Genomic DNA, 20,155 nt, shown 5'->3' with positions numbered 1-20,155 from the left:
GATAGCCAATGAGGTTGATCTGTTTTCTCTAAAACCATATTGGTTTTAATTTATAATGTTATGTTTGTCAATAAAGAAAACTAATTTATCATTCAACATTTTTTCTAAAATTTTTGAGAATTGTGGAAGAAGACAGACAGGTCTATAGTTTGTAAATTGGTGTTTGTCTCCATTCTTATAGATAGGAATCACTTTTGCAATTTTCATTTGATTTGGGAATCTCCCAGTTTGTAATGATAAGTTACATAATGTATGTTAGAGGCTTAGATACACTATAAATGACCTTTTTCACCACCTTCATAATCGATATCCTCACAATATTTTGAGTTTTTACTTTTGAATTTATTCACAACTGATATCAGCTCATTTTCGTTCACATCAGAGAGAAATATTGAGTTTGTGATCTTTTCAATGGGTGTATTATTGTCTTTGCTGGTTTTGCATTATGGAATTTCCGCTGCCAACTCTGGACCCACGTTTACAATATAGATATTGAGACTGTTTGCTGCTGCATTGATGTTATAGCTTTGACCCTTCTCATCTGTGAAGTACTCTAAATATGCCTCTTTTTTTGTCCCATTTTTAATGGAGAGCTATTCAGACGTACAGTTTAGATCCAGATTCCAGCTCAGACGAGGAGAACAAAGACGAACATGGATCTATTATTCTGCGAGTGGATGCATCAGAACGGAGCAGAGCAGGGAGCTTGTGGCCCACTCACCGTATTTTCTACATTACAAATAAGCTCTTCTTTAAAATAATTTTTTTGCTTTTCTTCTGCTCCTGATTCACAACAATTTTAATAAAGAAATACTCAGAATTGCAATTTTGATGTCCTCCATCACCAGTAAAATACCACAAGAGCAAGTAAAATCACCATTTTCAGACTGGGTCTTCAGCATAACTGTCATTGATTAGTTTTTTGACCGTGAAATAGTTTAACTGCACAAAGCAGACGGCGCTTAGGGAAAAAAAATCTCAGTGATGTGAATGTTAAAAACATTCCTACACACACTGCAGCTCAAGTCAGCTTTGATTTGCCAGTTTCATTTCACTTCATTTGAAAGAGATTGGGAACTGATTACCCGGCACGTTTACCTGCAAAGCAACACTCTTCGGATTTTCACTCCCCCCAGTGAACTGAAGCAAACCCTGATCTCCATCTGCCTTCATTAACCTACTGAGTCAGACCTGCTTTACGAGATGTCTCTGCACTGCTGGAAGGATTGCGGTGTGGCGGCACAGTGCTGTGAACCCATTTTTAAGTCGCTCTACATTCAGAAACACGAGGCAGACCTGATTCTGACGAGCCCTTCAGTCAGATGAACACGTACTTTCAGCTGCTGATTTCCTTGGTATTGTTTCATTGATGCTTGTGTGGCTTTCATGCAAGAACTTGGATTCTCTTGGAGAGTCTGATTCTTATTTTTGTCAAACACAGCTAAATTTCAAAGCATTTAAAGAAAAAAAATGGCTGACAAGATTTTCAGAGCCCTTCAAAACAGCCTGACTGATTATTTTTAAAGAGAAATAGATCCAAATGCAAGTAACTGGTCAACAAAGGAAATTGTAAAGCCCTGCAAAAACATTAGACAAACTCCTACACAAGCACCATTTGCAATTTCCCCACAAGTCACAGTGCAACGAGATACAAATCTCTAGCTTCCTGAGTCAGCCTTTAGATGTTTTGTTTAAATTTAAAGCTTTTATTTTGCTTTGTATGTTGTAACTGACAATAAAAGAGAAAAAATGTATGTAAATCCCTACAATCAGAGCTCGGAATTTTCAGGTTTTCACCAGCTCACCCGAGTAGAAACCTACCTCTGAAAAAAGAATTTACCTTTAGAAACAGCAGCCAAACAATATTTTGAGTCACTTTTCTTCAAACAATAGGGTGTCTAAATATCAAGTGAAAAACAAAAGCTTTTAGTCCACTTCCCATTTCAATGCCGGTCAGGAGATGAGAGATAAAATTCATTTGTTCTTTCAGCTTCAGAGAGATCGGTGAGACGCAGCACTTTTTCTTCATGGTCATGAAGTTTCAATTAAAAAAATAAGTATGAAGCAATAAAATCAACACAAAATGGTATTGATTAGTTAGAGGCACAAAGAAAGAGTCTGAAATTATTCAAGGATGATGGGAGACGGAGAGGCAACAGGAATACTAACTGGGAGATGTGTGGAAAAGTGCATACAACTGGAAGACTGATGAGGAAGCAGCTCATCATCAATCACTCATTAGAAGCCATTTATGCCAAGTCCAGGCGAAGTCTTTGTTTGAAATGCTTGTTTGACCTTCACTGAAGAGCTTTCTCTCAAGTTCATGAGACACAGAGGCTGCTTCGACTTTTTCTTCTTAGTTTTAAATGACTTTTTTTTAAACAAAACTGTTTTGATAAACATTTCTAAGCATAGCAGAAAGATTGTAAACTGTGACAGGAAGCATGAAATGAGCTCAAATTATCCGCCACGACCTGCAGTGACTGTCATTTTGCAAGAGAATTGCAGCACAATCATCTCTTTTAACAAAGGAAACACAGGACTATTCTCGGTGAGAGAAAGTTCCATCTCACAAATCTTTCCAAAGGGACGCATCCACCGATTGTTACCTGTTGCTGCTGAGCGTGATGGAAGAAACTGACATGCCATTTTCAGTTGTGTGGTCGATAAATGATGCATTCTGGAACAGAATTCATGAAAAACAAGGGTTAGGGTGGTGGGTGTGAGTCTTCTCAGGCGTATGTTGGACAAACAGACCTCTGTTGGGTTTCAGGACCCCAGCTCCTCTGGAACTCACTGTTCTGTCATCTAATTACACAGAATGGTGTCACTTTGGCATCCGGCCTACTCAGAGAAACCTTTTAAGACTGGAACATTTCTTTCATTACACACCATGCATGCATTCGTATCTGCAATATTTTCAAAAAAAAAAAAAATCAGGAACATACTGTCCCAATAACCTGTACATGTGATTTTTTCTTTTACTTTTTTTTTAATATCAGACTGTTTCAAAACTTATGGTAATCCTGTTGATGCTGCATCCAAAATCTGAAAAGAAAAATTAGAAAAGAATTAGAAAAACATTGATTTTAGCTCTTATTTTAGCATTTTTCTGTTGGCTGTCTGGAAATTAGTTTTTATTTAATTTTTTTGTAATTGTGGAGACGAGGCTCCATCTGTTCAGAATTTTTCAGAAAACTTTATAGTTGTTCATTTCCTTAAACAGGCTGTATAACCCACAGGACAAGAGAAAGATGTGACAAAAAAAATGTCTTTTCAAAATTCAAAGTGTTTCCACACATCGGACTGTAATGATGGCTTGATCATTTTTGCTGTCATCATGTGTGTAGTCCACTGTGATCTTCTTTGTCATTTTTTTAACAAGAATAGGCGGACGGCTGGTTCCAAATGCAGCAGGTTTGTCATCTCAGCTAAAAGTCCAAAAGCTAAATCAGGGTCAAGCAGGCAGGAGTCAATAACAGGCCTGAGATCATCAGAGGAGAGACAGGATAGTCAGCAGTAGCGGTTCTAGGCACGGGCCGTCCGGGCGGTGGCCTGGGGCGGAAAACTGAAGGGGGGCGGCACCGGCGGCCCTTGTAAAATATTATATGCACCACTATTGGTTTACTTATTTCACAGTTTGTGAGTTTGTAACAGCCTGAACCTGGCCGCGCCGCCGGCCTCGCCCCGCAGCTGCGCTCTCCTGTCTTTGAGAAGTAGACACAAATGTGTGTGAAGAAGGAGAAGGGAGGGGGCGAGGGGGGAGCACGGAGCGCCGCCGCGTTTGCGCATGCGTAAAACCTGGCTGGCTCATCTTTCAGGGGAGGCGACGGTCGCGGGCTTGATGAAAAAAATAAAAGTTAAAACTGCGACTGCGCCGTCATGTAGCGAATCAGCGCCCCTGGCTGTAGCTGCACGCGCTCCTGCTGGAAATGTGTGAGGGGGGGGGGGGCTGCGGGGAATCAGTTCAATTGTGGGACGCTTCCAAATTAAGTGTCTAGGTGGGGACAAGGGCGGGGGTTTGAATCTACTTTATACAACCTTTTTATAAGTCAGTCATAAGGTGACATTCTATAACCTACATTTTAATAAAGGTATAGAAATATATTCTGCTTTTTTGGGTTAATTTTGTGTGAAATGCCCAAATGAAAAAATGGCAACACAAAACAATGTTGTCACTAAGGTGACAGTTGGTTCAGTCGACGGACTTGATGCCTTCTTCGTGACGTGAGGACATTTATGCCAAACAAACGCCAAAAACATCTAAAATATGGAGAAAAAAAGGTCAAAGCCATCTGGTGCCCAATTTAGAAAGAAAAGAAAAGAAGAGGAGAAAAGAGATAAAGAAAAGGGTAAATCCTCACAGCTTGATGCATGTTTTTTCTAAATTCTAATGCTACCTGCCCTACAACAACGTTGCCGATGAAAACTTTATTTTGGTCGATGACCAACACTGAAGTAGGCCCAAATGTTGCAAATAGCGTCATTTTTTATTTATTTTTTTAGATTTTATTCTTAAAAATTTGCTCTGCCTTAACTTGTAACATTAGTTATGATTCATGTGTCTGTCTGCTCTGCTGTAACACAAAGGTTTTGTTGTGTTTTGTTGTTGTATACTAGTTCATAATGTTAAAAAAGCTGTGATGGTTACACAGCATGCTGCTGCTGCCATAAGATGCTAATGGGGCAAATAATTTGAGATTGGTCATTAATTTAATAATCATTTGTGGCAGCCTAAACGTTTTCACAATGTTTTTTTGACCTTTAACTGGGGATTTAGGGGTTAATTTTGAGCCTGCATATGAAGTTTATTTTTTATTTGTTTTACAAATGTTGGGTTATATTTTTAGCCAATATAATTTCCATAAATCTGTAGGTAGTTTTAAAAATGAATATTTACCATTTACTGCAACTCTATGGGGACAAAACATAATTCAACAGGTCATAACTAAAAATGTGCCAATCAAAGGATTGAGGACGGAAAACATGAGCTAATTTTTCTTCTCTGAAGTAGAGATCATTATAGAACATGACAATTTAAATTTCCAATTCATAAATGTTTTTAAAATATTTATTTTATATTATTTATTTAATATTGATTTAATATTTCTTAGCTAACTGTATTTTTGCCATGCTTATGGTTTTTAATTTTTTGTGTTCTGATAACTATTATAATGCTGTTCAGAATTCTGACATCTTTTGTATCCACTTCTTAATTTCAATGACAATAAAACATGTCAGTTGACAAAGACAAACAAAGTTCTGTTGTGACTATGGGGGGGGGGGGGGGGGGGGGGGCGCCTGGGGAGGGTCTCGCCCGGGGATTAATTCAGGGTAGAACCGCCACTGATAGTCAGGATCCAGGCAAGAGTCCCGGCAGGTAAAAAGAGTCAGAAACAGAAGACCAGGTCCAAATACAACACTCAGTAAAGAGGACAAAGTGGCACAAACAATACTTCACACTGAGTGAGGCTCAGTGCAGTGTTTATATAGACTATGATTGATTTGGCAAATGAGAGTCAGGTGTGCAGCACTCACAAACTGCAGGCTGGGGTTGCTGGGAGATGTAGTGCAGTCAGTACTCTGAAGACTGCTCCCGCCAGTGACCAGAAGGGGAGACAGAGGCCTGACCTCTGACAGTTTTTACATTATAGTGTCAATCCAAATGGTATTTTCTAGGGATGTCCCAATCAGATTGTTTTGGGCCCAATCCGATTCCGAGTCATTTGACTTTGAGTATCTGCCGATACCAATACTTTTGGAACACATTTAAAAAATGAACAGATTTAATAAACAGATCCAGGTTATTAGTCCTATTTCTATTTTATTAATCTTCTTTTATCATTTAACATTTAAACAGAGCACTTCTGTGAAGTAACCTCAACAATCAAGTTAGAATAGTGCAACTATCGACTGTGAGTAGCTAGCTATAAACTACTAAAAATAGGTGATAATTAGTGGTGTGGAGAAAGCTTGGTGACTGAAGCTTTAGTATCTTCTATCGAAGATTTTTGATGAAATGTGATTTCCGATGACGTGGTTCTGCTGACGTCTCTCCATTGTGGCAGTTGCATTTGTGACTGTAGCACTAGATTGAACTTTGATGTCATTTTAGTTTTCCTTATTTTTAATTTAAAAGTTCTACTCGACATTCTACTCTTTGAGATTTGTTGTCTGTACTGAACTCCTAAAGTGGGTTTTTAGAACCTTTTACTGTGTATTAGATGACTTAACCTGCACTAGAACAACTTCTACCTAAAATATTTTATTTGTTTGTTTTCTCCTTCAGATGAAAGTTATTTTGTGTTGCAGCTGAAAAATTGAAAACTTGTCATCTTGAATATCTGTGAACAGCTTTTTTCAGAATTCATGTTCAGTTTTTCCCATCTGCTTCCTAATTACAGTCATGATCCGTTCTTGGTCTGACTAAAAGGAGGAGCTGCAAAACTAAAGAACACACAGAACAGCTTCCTAATCCTCAAAGTAAATGGACGTCTGGACTAGGATATTTTAGGGTGGAAAATTGAAAAGCCAGTGTTTTTATTAAACCAGAGAAGCAAAGAATCTCATTTCTGGCTTCCAGCCCAGACGAGCGTACAGCTCACCTCTCCTCTCGATAAGCCCCATTCTTTCTTTGTTTTTTGCTTCAGTCTGGTGTGATTCTTCTGATCCCCTGCTCTGTCTAATTAACAGGAACATATTTCAGCAGGAACTTTGGTCATCTGTGATGTTTAACCAACACAGCTGTTCAGCCAAAGCACAGGACAAAATGTCAGCTTTTTAATTAATACCTTCTTCTTTCACTCTTTACATCTGATATAAGCTTATCAGAAATCCCTCCTGACGCGACTTTAATATTTTTGTTTAGTAATTACGACACATAGTAACTGTTGGCTGGATTTTCCCAGACTGCTTTGCGTTTAAAAAGTCACATAAAAGTTGAACGCCACTCATAAACTTAAGGTTTCATCGAATTAAGGCAGAACAGCAAATTGACTAAAACAGTAGAAGGAAAATGGTCTCTGCTCTACATACAAGGAAAACAAAAACAAAAATTTATGTCTGAGGCTAATAAATATATGAAACAATTTTTGAGTTGCTTCAGGAAAGTAAAGTTTTTCTCATTTTTTAGGAACATTTTTTAAGCCTCTCACATTGTAAACATGGTCACAAAAATAGCAAAAGCATGTGTTTATCCAATTGTTCACATATTTAGAGAAAAACATATTTACTTGTAGCTTGTTTACAATTGTTTGTCATCTTGTCTGTCAACATTTTTGTTCTTACCTCTCCTGCTGAGAAGCCCCATTCTTGCCTTGTTTTTTTTCCAGTCAGGTGTGAATATATTATTTCAAAACTCAGATTTCAGATGACTTCAAAAAGTACTTTTTGTTTTTAAATTGTATATTAAAAGGAATTTTGCGCAACAATACCAACAACAATAGAAATCCTCCCAAAAACGTATATATGCAATCATAAAACAAATCATTTGTCGTTCGTACTATATAACAAAAAGTCCTGTTGTTTTCCTGCCTTCATTATTCTGTCTTTTCATGTCAGATCTAAAGATATGTACATTACCTATCATAGAGAAAGTGAGGATATGGAATAAAAATAGCTAGATACAACATACACTGAATAAACTAAAGGCACAATCAACCCGACTTCACTCAGGATTGCATAATGTCTCGTGCACAGAGCTCGCAGCCTGCGCTGAAATTGAACAGAAAGTACACAAAATAGTGATGTTAGGGGTAAAAAGGATTGGAATCAAACTTGTAATTTGCATTTGTGGAACATGTTAGTGGACACATCTTTATTTAATGACGGCAGGTGAGGAAGTTGACAGGTGAAGCACTGCCTGTCATCTGCTTCTCCCCTGCTTGTAACGTGTTTCAACCAGGAACTAAAAGCTCCCGGACCGATCCCAAACCCGCCCAAATTATGTCCATCCACCTAAAGTCATTTTTGCTATAAAGTCAGAAAAAAACACTCTATTGAGCTAAAAACCGCCCAATCTAACAATGCTGCGTCCGATCGCTAACTTGCAAGTCTCTGGACTTGCTGTTGACTGGAATATACCATTGCTGCAGAAGGACGGGGGAGGATCAAACACTTTTCATGCATTTCTTTTATGTTAAATTTATTTTTATGTCTTTTAATTGTTTTGTGTGCATTGTGACAAATGGACATTGATTCTGTAACACCGCTGGTTACAAAAATACTATGAAAAACCTGATCTAGCCAAACAGCAAGTCATAAAGAAATAAATGTCTGTAAAACAAGCAGAGCTGTAGCTGTGGAGGACATTTGAAGGAGCAAAGCTGTCTAAACGTGTGACATTACCAAAAACCAGATTCATAAAAAAAAAAAAAGCTTTAAAGGATGAAAGACAAAACGATTGAATGTTAGGACAGGAAGTGTTCCATTTCCACAATAAAGAGTAGGAAGTGTTTCATTTACATGATTCTAGGCAGGGCGAGAGACAGCGGCCCTGCCTTCAACATGTGTCAGAATTCATCAGTCCATAATCCTTTTTTTTTACGCTGTTTTGCAAAGCTGTAAATATGTGGTGGAAATAAAAATCCAAGTTCAGAAAGGCCCAATGGAAGCATCTTTCAAAAGCAGACGCAGCCCTCAGGATCATTACCAGGCAATGCAGATAAAAGAAGACAGAACCACTGATGGGGCGTTTGCTCCAACAGTAGACCCTTTTTTTTTATAGCCTCAAAGACGTGCATTGTTGAAATATTTTTTTTAAGAAAAAGAACAAAGTTCCAAGGGTTAATTGGTTTGACTTGCATCTGAAAGACCTTTCCGACATTCTTTCACATTCACATCTACAGTTGTACTCATTTACACACCCAGGAAGAAATTGTGATTTCTTGGCCATTTTTAATAGACCATGAATGATAACAGAAAAAAATGTCCCACTCATAGTTAGTTGGGTAGTTGGGTGAAGCCGTTTTTTGGTCAAAAATTCTGTTTATCCTTTTTAAATAATAATGGCAACAAATACTTCCCAAATGACCCTGTACATACCCCAGTTCTTAATACATTGTATTGGCTCCTTTTGCATCAGTAACAATTTGAAGTTTCCTGTGGTCATTGTGGAGGAGGTTCTTTATCATCTCTAATAGCAAAGCAGCCAATTCAGATTCCATGTTGGTTTAAGACTCCCCCGTCTGATTTCATCATCAACATGCCACAGGCCAAAGCTGAGTTCCAGATTGGTTGACGAACCACAAATTCGTTGCCCAAATTCAGATATTTGATCTCTGTAAACATTGCGTTATATCGTGATGCACCGAGATGCCCGAAACCTGCTGCTTCAAGACCGCCACTCCATGGCCAACGCTCAAAATGAGCTGCAGGGCCTCTGATCATGTCTGTACATTGACTTAACATTGAAACTTGATCCCCGGTGTGAATGTGGCTTGAGACAGACACATAAATAGGTTTATGCTGTTTATTGGGGAACTAATATGCTATTTAAACAATGCACAAACACAGGTAAATTTGAAAAAAAATGTTTAAGAAACCTGTGCATTAGATGAATAAACTACGATGGAAAGCAATTAGGCTAAATCAAACTGTAAACCGGCAACTTGGATCAGTTCGGGAAGGGGTTCTGATTTAGGAAAGAAATTCTGTTTACTTACTTTTTAATAATATTGTTTGTTGTTGACATGTTGTGTTGATGTGCTGATGTTGAAGAAGCAGAAACAATAAGAAATGAATTCTGTTGAAAGGAAGCAGGCTGAAGGTATCGCGAGGATGCTGTAGTATCGCGAGACCCAGCGAGACGAGTGTGGTGAGTCGACTTGGCGGCGCGTAAGCATTTGAACAAACATTTTCGATCTTGTTTCATTTTTCCGCCATATTAAAATATTTCCTGCTAACTAACATAACCTGTTAAGAGTATTAAGCTTCTGTCAGCCTGGAGGACCTGGAGAATTTCATTGACGAGTGTTTTAATACCTGCAACATGGTGAAGCCCAGAACCGCCACCACCACCCCCTCCGCCAAGCGTGAACGGCCTGAGGACTCTCCCGGGGCTGTGTCCTCTCCGGGCAGCGGAATGAGCGATATCCTGGATTCGATTGACAAAAAGCTCTCCAGCTTTGATGGCCGCCTCAATCTGCTGGAGATCCTCCATAGAGAATTTCAAGGTCTGCGGGAGTCTCTGGAATTCAGCCAGCAGCAGGTGCGGGAGCTCGCAGCGGAGAACCAGGCCCTCAGAGAGACCGTGAAGACCCTGAGCAATGACACCGCCCGTCTCTCCGAGGAGAACCGATCCATCAAGGAAACCCTCCTGGATCTTCAGTCGAGGAGCATGAGGGACAATCTAGTGGTCGCGGGGGTTCCAGAGGAAGCAGGAGAAGACCCCGAAGCCACCGTGAGATCCTTTTTACAGGTCCACCTGAAGCTCCCCCAGGAGGAGGTGCAGAAGATCTCTTTCCACAGGGTTCACCGCCTCGGAGGAAGAAGGTCCGACCACCAGCGCCCGCGTCCTATTGTGGCTAAATTCGAACATTTCAAACAGAAGGAGTTGGTGAAGGGCCGCGGACGGGAACTGAGAGGCACGCATTACAGCGTGAATGACCAGTTCCCGGCAGAAATCCTCCGTAGAAGGAAGATCCTGTTCCCGCTGAGGAGGAAGCATCTTGCTGCTGGTTCGAGAGCGATTGTGGCCGTTGACAAACTTTACGTGGACGGCCGGCTGTTCCGGGACCCGGAGATCACCCCCTGGCTGTGCTGAAGGCTTTCAGACCCGCGCTGAGAACATCTGCGCTGCCCAGAAGAAACCCGCTAAATTTACCTCAATGAATGGAAAACCGGATCATCAATAATCCACACCTCGATCGCAGGAAAACAGTCTTTTTTTTCTTCTTCGTCACCTCAGTCCCACTGATGTTTCTATTGTTGTTTTGTTGTTGTTTTCGTTTTCCCTTCTATCTCTTTTTTTCTTTCCTTTACTCTCCCCCCCCCCCTCTCCCCCCTCATTATATGTAAATCACCTGGAAGCAACTCATCCTCGGTAAGTATTTATTTATGCACGGAACGGGCGCGCGCACACACAAGCGCACACAGGGGCGTGCACATGCGATCCCGCACACACACGCCGACATACTGCAATCACCTCACACAGGCTCTCATAGGACGCACGCGACACGCAGCTCACATAGCCAGAAAACGTTCACGCGCACAGTGCTTCTCAATGCGGGCACGCGCACACGGAACGGTACACAAGCACTACTTAGCTTTACACCTTTTCAGTCAGAGCAGTTATGAACAGTCTTAACATCGTTAGCTGGAATGTGCGTGGACTTGGCTCTGAGCCAAAGAGACTGAAAGTGTTAAATCACCTGGATGGTCTAAAAGCAGATATAGCTCTACTGCAGGAGACCCATTTATCAAATTCTTTGAATCACCTTATGTGCTGCTTACAATTTCCAGTTATATACTCTGCCAGTTACAACTCCAAACAACGAGGAGTTGCTGTTTTAATTAATAAAAATCTTAATTTTACTCATAAGGATACAGTTACTGACCCAGAAGGCAGATTTGTAATCATTAATATATCCATTCAGAATAAGGACTATTGTATAGTGAGTATTTATGGTCCTAATGTTGACGACTCTTCCTTCTTTCACAGATTCTTCACCTCACTCTCAGTTCACTCTGACTCCACAATCATTATAGGAGGAGACTTCAACCTTGTTTTGGACCCTGAACTTGACAGACTCAGCACAGCAGCAAACCAGCGTACATGGCGATCTGCAAGTATTCTAAAGCAGTACATGAATGATCTGGGTCTCTGCGACGCGTGGCGCTCATGTCACCCAAGCACTAAAGGGTTCACCTTTTTTTTCTCCAGTTCACTATTCACACTCCCGTTTAGACTATTTATTAATCAGTAACTCTCTTTTAAAAAATATTCAAAGCTCCAATATCCATCCAATCATTATCAGTGATCATGCACCAGTCTCTGTAAACATTTCTAGGGAAAAATCCACACCCTCTGGTACAACCTGGAGGTTTAATACGTCTCTGTTAAAGGACCAGGAATTTCTTGAATTCTTTAAAAAAGAGTGGGCAACCTTCTTAGACTTCAACAATACTCCAGACATCCCACCGTGCGTTCTTTGGGAAACAGCAAAGGCAGTCATGAGAGGGAAAATCATTTCTTATTCAACGCACAAAAAACGCAAAGAGAAAGCAGATTTATTAGAATTAGAAAATAAAATCAAAACCCTGGAGACTGCTTATGCTGCTTCTGCACAGGAACACATTCTGGGAGATCTGAAAAATTTAAAGCTGCGGTTAAATGACATCATTAATAAACAAACACAATTTCAAATACAAAGGCTACGACTTGAAAGATTTGAAAACTCTAATAAATCTGGCAAATTTCTGGCTAATCAGCTTAAAATTAACAGAGAAAAATCATCAATCACCTCTATTATGGACCAAACAGGAAATGTCACCCATGACCCGGTCGAAATTAATAACGCATTTGAAAACTTTTATAAAAACCTGTACACACCGCAGATCAATCCGTCAGAGCAAAGTATTGACTCATTTCTTAATAATGTAAACCTACCCAGGCTAAATGAGGATCAAATCACAAACTTAGATTCTCCGCTCTCGCCGTCTGAACTTCATGAAGCTCTGTTACTTATGCCTAATGGTAAAGCACCAGGGCCTGACGGCTTTCCTGCTGAGTTTTATAAAGAATTCTGGGAACAACTGGCACCAACATTTTATAAAACTGTCACATCTATTAATGAGAGCCAATCAATGCCACCTAACATGAACTCAGCCAACATAATTCTTCTTCTAAAACCAGACAAAGATCCCACTAGTCCTTCAAGCTATCGCCCTATTTCTCTAATCAATGCAGATGTAAAAATTATCTGCAAAGCACTAGCACAGAGAATAGAAAAAATCACTCCTCACATAATTCACTTCGACCAGACTGGATTCATCAAAGGCAGACACTCGGATGATAATGTCCGTAGACTAGTTAATATAATAGACTTTGCCACCATTAAAAACCAGGAAATGACGGTACTATCGCTGGATGCTGAAAAAGCCTTTGACAGAGTTAATTGGAAGTTCCTTATTGCTGCCCTCCATAAGTTTGGTTTTGGAGAAGCATTCATCAATTGGATCAAAATATTATATCACAACCCCAATGCATCAGTTAGAACTAATAAACAGACTTCAAACAGTTTTTTTCTTGGAAGAGGAACCAGACAGGGCTGCCCACTCTCTCCTTCTCTTTTTGCTATATTCATTGAGCCTTTAGCTGCAGCAATAAGACAGAATGAGAGCATTATAGGAATAAAAACCAAACACAGCCATCATAAAATTAGTCTTTATGCGGATGACATATTACTGTTTTTAAGGAATTTACATTCTGTAAATGAAACAGCAATGATCATAAATGAATTCTCCTCCATATCAGACTATTCCATTAATTGGAATAAGTCTGTTTTATTACCACTCAACAGGAATATGGAACAAAGACTCACAATTCCAGTTAAAACAGGAAATATCAAATATCTGGGTATCTACTTTTCCCCCAAACTATCAGAACTGGTGCAGCTAAACCACACCCCATTACTGAAAAGCATACAGGACGATCTAACACGCTGGACCAACCTGCCTTTGTCACTTATGGGCAAGGTAGCCACGGTTAAAATGAAAATCTTACCCAAAGTTAATTATCTCTTCTCAATGATTCCCACACAACCGCCATTAAAATGGTTCAAAACATTAGACTCATCCATATCAAGCTTTTTATGGAACAACAAACCTGCAAGAATTAGTCTAAAAACTTTAAAATCTGCAAAAAGCTGTGGAGGATTAGAACTACCTAATTTCCACAAATACTTTCTTGCAAATAGATTACAATATATCTTAAAATGGTTAAAAAATAATCCAGAAACCAACTCATGGTTAGACTTGGAACAGGTGTTATGTGGAAAGATCAACCTGTCACAGCTACCATTTATTAGCCAAACAGTTAAAAAACAGGATTGTTTCAAAAGCATTAATATAAATGCCACCTTAACAGCCTGGTGGGAATTTCTCAAAATATCAAAATCATCAATTCAACCGTGCAAAATGACACCCATCTGGAACAACACGGACATCCTTATTAACAAAAAAATGATTCACTTCCCAGCTTGGCAAGCAGGGGGCATAAAACAACTAGAGCACGTAATTATTGATAGAAGATTCATAACCCCCCAGGAACTTCAAGACAAACATGGAATAAATAACTTCTTGGAATATCAGCAACTTAAATCAAGTATTACTAAAAAGTATAAAATTAAAGACGACGATTTAAAGCTACCAGATGTAGTTACCACTCTGATTAATTTTTCAATGAATAGAACTCTCTCCAAAATTTACAAACTTTTATGTAATTTAGATAACAATATTGCCCTTCCAACAAAAAAATGGGATGCAGACTTGAGCATCAGCACAGATGAAAGCTTCTGGTCAGAACTTTGTCTAAACACCTTTAAACTGACAAAAAGTCCAAATCTGCAGCTAATCCATCTCAAAACTCTTCACAGAATTTACTACACTGGACAGAGGATGTTCAAGATGGGTCTCAGTAACTCAGACATTTGCGAGCACTGTGATAATAATCTACCCGACAGCTACATGCACGCACTGTGGTTCTGCACGCCTGTCCAGGCTCTCTGGCAGCAGGTATGTGCCGATTTATCAGTCTGGCTTAAGGTTTCAATCACTGCCTCACCGTCACTTTGTGTGCTTGGTGACATGAGTGCCATCGATATAGAAGAAGGATTAGCATCTATCATTTTCATAACTCTTTGTATTGCCAAAAAAACTATTTTAATAAATTGGAAAAACAAGAAAAATATAAACATAAGTCAACACAGAAATCTGCTGTTTGATCATATCAGCTTGGAAAAAATGTCAGCCCAAAGCTCAAGTAACTTTGAAAGAATTCAGTCTCTCTGGTCTCCTGTGGTTGACTCCATGACTTAGGGGGTGGAGGGTTTGGTCGTCGCTGCTCCTTGCCCTTCTGCCGTGGTTTGGGGTGGGGGTCGGGGCTTCCGGTGCCTGGCGGGGGCGGTGGGGGGCTCCGTTGGTCGGGGGGTCGGGTCCGGTGCCTGGGTGGGGCGGGCTGGGGCGCTGCGTGGTCCTCTGGGCTTGGGTGTGGGGGTGCGTGGTGGGGGGGTGGGGTGGTGGTCTGGCTTGGCTTGGGGGGGTGGTCCCTTTGCCTGTGCTGGGGGGGGTTGGCGGGGGGCCCTGCTCGGGTGGGGGGGGCCCAGCGGCGCCGGATGGGCTGCCCATCTGCACCTGGGGCTGGGATCAGCCCTTCCGTGGCTCTGGGACGGGACGGGACAACCCTCTCGGGGCCCCCGGTCGCTCTGGGTGTCACCCGCTTCGGCTGCGGGGTCTGGGGTGGGGTGGGGTGGGGGGCTTGTCGGCCCTGTCCTGTGGGGGGGCGTTCTGGGGGGGAGGGGGGGCCCATTATTAGTACGGGTCGGGGGGGGCTAGCGGGTCAGGGTCTCCGCTGAGGCAATCAGTGGTTGCCTCGGCCGGTTGGCCTCCTCGGTCCCGTCGAGGCCTGACCAGAGCTCTTCTAGGGCCGGCGTCTGGGGGTGGGGGCCTGGGCTTGCTCCGGGGGGGGGCGACGCTTTCTGGCTCCTCTCTCTCTGTGTGGGGTGGGTGGTGCCGGGCCTGGGGTGTCGGCGCCTCCGGGGGTGGGCCCCTGGGCTGGGTGGCCCTGGCCCCTTTGCTGGGGGTGGGCTGGGGGACGGCTGTTTGACCACCGGGGGACAGTCTACCAGCTGTCCCCAACTTACCCCCTTCCTTATATAACCTCATATTAGGGTGAGGGGGTGGGGGGTCTAGCCTGCGATGCGCCTTGGGGGGGGGGCTACTTGGGAGTGGCCCCCCTCCTATGGTTGCCGTATGGAGTGGGCCCCCCCTCTTTCGGTTTTATTTGCACCTTAGACATGTAGGGTCCTTGGTAGGGGGGGTGCTTGGACATCACTGCAAGCAAGCAGCAGATGTCCTCCTGGCACCCTACCCGCCAATTTTAACCGCACCTTAGACATTTAGGGCCCCTTGGTGTGGAGGGTGAGGGGACATCACTGTGAGTAATCAGGAGATGTCCCCTTAGTGCCCTACTCGCCAATTTTAACTGCACCCCCCTTAGTACACACACCCCTCCCCCTTCAATATATACATTCAAACATAAACACACACACATGCACACAAACACCCTCTCAAACACCCATACACGCACACACATTTTACAAGGAAGGTGGGACCTGGGTCCATCTGTCCCCTACCCCTTCCCTGGTGGGGGGTGCGGGCCTCTTGGCGATGGCGGCCGTGTCCCTTGGGTGCCGGCTCCCTGGGCCCGGCGGTGCTCTCTCCGCACGGTGGGGGGGTTCATATTACACCTGAGCCGGGGGTGTTCGTGTCCCTGGGGGGTGGGTCCTGGTCCTTGCCCCTGGACGCTGGGCCCCGCTAAACTTCCAACATGGCCGAGCCTGGTCGGGCCATATTTATAACATCCCTTGTGGGCCGCCCTTTTTTCCCCGGGGTTCCCCCCTCCTGGGCGGGGGCGGCGGGCCCCTGCCTTGCTCCTACCTGGACCAACCGTGGGCCGGGTGGGTGGCTGCCTGGAGTGCGGAGCGGGTCTCCCTTGGGGGGTCCTGGCTCGTACCTGGGGTCGGGGCGGGGGGATGCCCGGAACTCCTGGGTGGTGGTGGGGTGCTCGTCTGGGGCTGTGGGCGTCCCTCTCCGGTGGGGCCCTGCGTTGGGCCCCACCGGAGAGGGACGTTGGGCTGCTTTCCTGGCTGGGCTGGGGCGGCGCTCTCTTTCCCTCTGCGCCTCCCTGCTCTCTGGCTCTGGGGGCCTCGCGGCGGTCCTGCTGGCCCTGGCCTGGGTGGCGGTCTTGGTCGCCCGGGGGGCGGTTGTTCCCTGCCTGTTCCCGTGTGGCGTTGGGGGGGCTCCGGCTGCCGCTGCTGCTGCGGCGGGGGTATGGGTGTGGGGGTGGCTGGGCGCTCTTCCTCCTTCTTTTCACATTCCACCATCCATTTTAGAAGAACATAAACACTCACCTGAGCACAGGTGTTAGCTCACCTTTGCACTAATAGTTTGCATGATTGAATGAAAGATTTCACACTAGTTGGTTTAAAGGCATAGGTATGCGTTCGTGAACACTATCTGTTTTGTGTGCATGTTGACATGTGGACATTTTTGCGGCTAGCAGGTGTGTTGATAATATTTGAGTGTGTGTGAACAGGCCCCGCCCTTTTTGTACTACATTTGAACCGTACCGTAACGATAAACAACCAGTAAACCTGCCTGCTCTATGCTGCTTCATGGTCTTACCCCCCTTCCCCTCCTATTATCACCCTCCTACCCCCCCCTCTCTCTAACGTCCCTCTCTCTTCTTCCCCTCTTTCCTTTTCCGTCCGGTCCAACACCAAAGATTTTCAAACATGATTGAAATTAATAAAGTTTGGCCTCAATTACAAAAGGGGTTTATTCAGACATACCTTTGGTTTGTCTGAAGATGAATAACCCCTCTTGTTAAAATAAAATATGTCCAACACAAGAGGCCCTCAGCTCTCATCTGTTTGCCTAGCTGTTGGACAGGACAAGTTAAAGAAAAAAAAAAAAAAAAAAAAAAAAAAAAAAAAAAAAAAAGAAATGAATTCTGTCTGACTCCTACTGTTTATACTGTTGCTTGTTTTATTTTCAAATATCTCGTATGCATAAATCACAAAATAAAACGCATGGGAGCCCACTGTTATCGTATGGGAAATGTTTAGAAACAACAAGTGCAACACTGTTTTCACTTCACTGCAACTATAAAAGAATTACCCAAATTCTTGAGAGAGAGAGAGAAAAAAGAGAAAATGACCCCTGAGTCATGAAATACATGTTTCCTCTGTTTCTATTTCATGCCTTTTAATTACGGTCGTGTTAGCCTGAATAACTTGGCAGCTCAGTTGGAGAACAAAGTCCAGCGGCTCCGACTGATGCTGTTACTGAAGGTTGTTTTGAACATCCACAGCAGCTGACGTGCAAAAAAGAGAAGAGACACATTTGGAAAAACAATAAGTAAATAAGTGAAACTGAAAATGTTTTTTGTGGCCACGTGAAGTACTAAATCTAAAATCTCCAGCGGGAATTCAGCCCATCACACCACACTCCATCTCGGCTTCTCTAATCTCATTACTCTGTCAGGGACGGGGATTAAGATTTTATCCTCTTGGCACATTGGGGATGACTGCTTGATGTTAAGATTCGCCTTCTAGTTTACTCCCTGCAGCTGAAGTTCATTCTTTGGATATCGGCTCTTATCTGAAAATCTAATCACTTCTCTCCAGCGAGCCATTTGCCTGTTTTTCTATGGATTGGAGAAAACACAAAGGTTACAGACTTTATTCAGGCTTTATTGAGGGGGAAATTTGGGGATATTTTCTAAACTCAGAGTTGATACCCTTAAGCTTTTTGTCCCTTAAAAAACACCACTATGTGCCTTCTTGCTTTACTGTTTTCAGCCACAGATGAGGACTGGGATGATTATATGTTATGATTCTAGGACTGTTTATTACTGAATAAAGAATAAAGAAGTCAACCCCTAAAAGGCCAAGTGATGCAAATATGCGTCAAACAGCTTTGGTTCCTAAATTACCTTAAAAGTAGCATTAAAAGCAGAAACACAAGGTATATTTTTTTCAAAGCTACAAATAAGGGGTTAAGCATTTACATTACTATTCAATTCAATTCAATTCAATTTTATTTGTATAGCCCAAAATCACAACAACAGTCGTCTCACTACTCAACGTCATTAAAGTTGGGAGAGTAAAACCATAAAGACATTTTTTGGATTAGCTAAAAATTGGGTCAAACCTTCATTTGAGCGATGCCTAAACGAGGACACGTAAATAATAGAGGTCAAGAACTTTGTTAAGCTATAGGCCTGTATTCTTACTAAACAAATACTGTAATTTCTGTATAATCTGATATAAGAGAAATGTATTACATATTGGAATCAAGTGATGGACAGGTGTTGCTGATTTATTGACAATTTTAAGATTAAAATATTTGAATTGCAATTGCAGAAGTATGTCTTTCTTCTGTTTTCGTGTAGCTTAAATCTTGTGAGGGCAAATCAATAAAGCACCAAAGTGGACATTTAGTGCTGATGAATATTGTGTGTGCATATATATATATATATATATATATATATATATATATATATATATATATATATATATATACACATATGTGTGCCCTGTGACAGACTGACGACCTACCCGGTATGTCCCCTGCCTTCGCCCACAATTGGCCGGGATGGGCTCCGGCTGCCCCGTGACCCCTAAAGGGACAAAACGGAAGAAGATGAATGAATGAAAATATACATGTGCCAATCATCACTTAGTGTCTTGGCATCCCTATAAATCCAGTTAGAGTGAAAATTATGATCTAATGTGATGTAGAGGTCAGAGGGTATTCAAGTAAAAGTATTACTGAAAAAATACTACTCAAGTGAATGTCACTGGTAAGTGTAAAAAGCAACTGGTAAACAAAAAGTACTGATTAACACTTTTTTTTTTTTACTAAAACTAACAAAAAAATCCTTTACAAATAGTTTATTACCAAATATTGCAATAAAAATTTAAACTAATTAAATAAACGTTTTCTTGTTTACAGTCTTTTTCCACAACACACAAGCAGCATCAGTGATGTGGTCAGCTTGTCACATTGTCAGATGGATGCAGCTTGAACTGTGCAACTGTTGCAGCCTCTGTATTGTTAAATGTGGCAATTTGTGTGTTTTTGAAGTCCTGCAGCAAAAATTTGCCTTTCCCAGCTTGTGTGCATTGTTTGCATTTGCAGGGCCTTTAGCTCTGTCGGTCGTTGCAGTAAAGAAAACCAATCTTTAGAAAAGAATGTGCTTTTGTTCAGGGCAAAGAGTGCAATTCCAGCTGTGACATTCAGCCATGAAGCAAAGACCACAGGACAAAGGGAACAAAGGAAAAACACACACAACACCCTGAACAAAACAGAAATTTTTAGCTTTCATATTCCGTTCTTTGAAAGTTGTCTTGAGATTGCTGTGAGTTTCTGT

The 20,155-nt window shown here is 42.1% G+C and overlaps 1 long non-coding RNA gene across 2 annotated transcripts in view; it reads right to left on the bottom strand.

Moving 5' to 3' along the window:
- Positions 1-967: 967 nt before the first annotated feature.
- The window catches only part of LOC105354330 (uncharacterized), a 44,360-nt gene continuing 25,172 nt past the window's right edge, over positions 968-20,155 (bottom strand). Inside the window, exons 4-5 of one of the 2 annotated variants that reach the window (XR_013657242.1) lie at positions 2,758-3,048; positions 968-2,680 (exon numbers count right to left, since the gene is read on the bottom strand). This is a non-coding gene — a long non-coding RNA (uncharacterized LOC105354330). Of the gene's footprint in view, positions 3,049-20,155 lie in introns of both variants that reach the window. The other variant, XR_002873509.2, reaches the window with a different exon arrangement.

Source organism: Oryzias latipes, chromosome 7, assembly GCF_053564925.1.
Source record: "Oryzias latipes strain Hd-rR chromosome 7, Olatipes_Hd-rR_3.1".
NCBI classification, from domain to species: Eukaryota; Metazoa; Chordata; class Actinopteri; order Beloniformes; family Adrianichthyidae; genus Oryzias; species Oryzias latipes.
This window is presented reverse-complemented; position numbering and strand designations above follow the sequence as displayed.